We start from the raw sequence: 3,491 nt of genomic DNA, 5'->3' as shown, positions 1-3,491 counted from the left end.
ATCACAATTATTAGAAATTATAGCTCAAATTTTCCAATGAATCTGAAACGAAAAGTCAAAGGAAAAGCGAAACAAAGAAACAGTTGCTACGTGTATACGTAAGCTATTTGCAAATAAAAATAATTTGCAAATACCTAACTAAACTAACTGTTTATTTGACTGTGAAAAATTCTTTTTTAATATTGCCTGATTATAAAAAGAAAATAAAGTTAAAAATGATCTTGGTCTTGATTATTAAAAGGCCCATCGAAAAAGAAAATAAACCTGAGAATGGCGGCGTATTGCGCTTATTTGCAAATAGAACCACTAATCAATACTTATTTGCGTGATTTAGTCATTTGAAAATAACAAATTAACTCAGCGTTTATACGGCAAAGTTTACCATTTTGCAAATTGTTATTTGCAAATAATAAGTGCGTATAAGCGTAGTAAATGATACCTACGCATACTTTTTTCACAAAATTGTCTGCTCCATTTTTGTTCCATTTTGCCCAGAAATGAAATTGAAATCAATAGAGTAGGCATTACTGTAATGCTGGTATGCCGAAATTGCCAAAATTACAACAACCACCCCCTAAGTGACAACATCTTCTTAGGATTTCACCATGATATTTCGAAACGTTATTTGTTTATTAATAAAAAAAAAACTGCCAAATATATATCAAAGTTAAAATCATAGGAAACGTATATATTTAGCTCGTTTTTCTCTCATATAGAGTTGGTGCTTCTTTTATAGAATAATTCATACGCCATATGGCCAGATTCATACCATGTAAATGCACCATAAAGCTTAGTACGTACGTAGACGAAGAAAAGGTTAAAGGTAAAGGTAAAAATATAAACTAAAACAAGTATGCGTAAAGATAAAGGATAAAATGACGATCAAGGTTAATTTAAACACTATAAGGAAAGGTGAAGGGGAATATGCAAAAATAAAGATAAATATGAAGAAAAAATATTAGGATGAAGATTAATGTTGCTATTGATATAATAACCGATATTGCTATCGATATAATAATCAATAATGTTATCGATATAATAATGGATACTTCTATCAATACAACCGATATTGTTATCGATAAAATAATCGATATTGTTATCGATAATGTCATAAATATTGTTATCGGTGTAATAATCGATATTGTTGTCGATATATTTAACAATAAATAAATCGATATTGGAATCGATATATTTTGCGATATATTTATTCAGATTTTTATTGGTATATCTATATATTAATACGCTAACACAAATTTTGTCCGCTTTTGTTTAGAGATTCTGCCGAACCGATTTCAAAACACCATTGGAAAGCAGGGACCAAAAGTAACTGTTATCTCGAATTTACAAATTGAAAACGTTGCCTGAATTCTGAAATTTAACAAAAACGTTGCTTCATAACAGTTAATAGATGAGAAATATTTTTCCGTTGCTGATAAGAGTTATTTCCCAACGTTTATTTTTTACGTTGCTCGATAACAGTTATTGCCCAACGTTTATTTTTTACGTTGCTTGATAACAGTTATTGTCCGACGTTTATTTTTACGTTATCTGACAATAGTTACTTCACTCTCTCACTTTTATTTTATCATCTTTATCTTATTCTCCTTCTCCTTCTTCATCAATAACCTGTTCTTACAATATTTATCAGAAACTATCTCTTATCCAGCAACGTAAAAAATAAACGTTGGAAAATAACTCTTATCGGCAACAGATAAAATATTTCTCCTGCATAACAGTTATCAGGCAACGTAAAAAATAAACATTGGCTTCGAACTCTTATTGACGAAATAAAAAATATTTCTCATCTAATAACTGTTATGGAGCAACGTTTTTGCTATAAAACTTATAACTGTTATGTTCCTGTTGGAAGGGTATTTTGTCGTAGATGGGCAGACTTTTTATGGTTTCAAAATTGGTTGAAAATTACGACCAAAACCGTCGTTTAAACATTTCCGTATTTGTGTATAGATGTTGCTGCAACATGTTCAATTTGACATGTTTCGCATGTTGTTTCACTTCGCATTTGAAATTAAGCTTTGAAATAAAGATAAATATGAAGATGTCGAAATAAATGATAACGATGAAGACAAGAAAGAGAAGGCAAAAGTGAAGACAAAGACGAAAATGGAGACAGTGAGAAATACATCAGAGTTAACTAAAATAGTAAGCAAATGTATTGTATTTTCGAAGTGAAACTTCTTTAGCGGCGATACGTTGGTTGGGAGTAAATGGGCAATGATACACACGGAAATAGTTGTCACGGAAACAAGTGCTTCTAATATATGTAGAATAGGACTGATATTAAGCCCAATACAGGAAGGAAAGTAAAGCTTAGTACGTACATAGACGAAGAAAAGGTTAAAGGTAAAGGTAAAAAATAAAAACTAAAACAAATATGCGTAAAGATAAAGGATAAAATGACGATCAAGGTTAATTTAAACACTATAAGGAAAAGGTGAAGGGGAATATGCAAAAATAAACATAAATGTGAAGAAAAATATTAGGATGAGAATTGATATCGATATTGCTATCGATATAATAACCGATATTGTTATCGATATAATAATGGATACTTCTATCAATACAACGGATATTGTGATCGATAAAATAATCGATATTGTTATCGATAATGTTATAAATATTGTTATCGGTGTAATAATCGATATTGTTGTCGATGATGTTAACGATATATTTAACAATAAGTAAATCCATTTTGGAATCGATATATTTTGCGATATATTTATTAAGATTTTTATTGGTATATTTATCGACAAAGTTATCGACAGCGTTATCGATTTAATAATCGACACATGACATGTGATAACATTATATGATATCACATAATACGATATCACATGGCATGACATCACATGATATGACATCATATGGTATGACATCACTTCACATGATATAACATCATATACCATGACATCGCATGATTTGACATCAAATGACATCACATTACATGAAAAAATATATGTTTCTTTATCGATTAACATGGTTACTGAAAGCATGTGCATAGTTTTCTTTCAAAATTAAATTGTAAAAAACTAATAGCAATCTATGGCTCTGATATTTCAGGCCCCTTAAAAAGCCAGGGCCCGGGAAGTATTCCCCCATTCTTACCCTCTCGACGGGTCTGGGTAGGGATAAAGATAGAAAAAAGATATAATATAACCTTGAGCTTATAAAATTATATTAACTACCCTGGTGGTTTATTCACAATTTCTAAATAAGTAACGTAAGTTCCACTTCTTCAATGTGGCCCAGGTGCACTTATTTTTTCGATAGGAATTGAAATAAATTCTGCTATACAAAATTTAGTTATCGAAAATTTTCAAGTTACCGAAGTTTATCGAGTCATCGAAGTTTATAGTTATCGAAATTTATCGAGTTATCCATATTTATTGAGTTATAACAACGAGTAAAATTATTGAAATTGACCGATGTTAAATTAGTTGTCGAAATTTGCGGATAGATATCGAGCTATA

This window comes from Rhagoletis pomonella, unplaced genomic scaffold (assembly GCF_013731165.1).
Source record: "Rhagoletis pomonella isolate Grant_MI unplaced genomic scaffold, Rhpom_1.0 Rhpom_scaffold_02390, whole genome shotgun sequence".
Classification (NCBI taxonomy): Eukaryota; Metazoa; Arthropoda; class Insecta; order Diptera; family Tephritidae; genus Rhagoletis; species Rhagoletis pomonella.
This window is presented reverse-complemented; position numbering follows the sequence as displayed.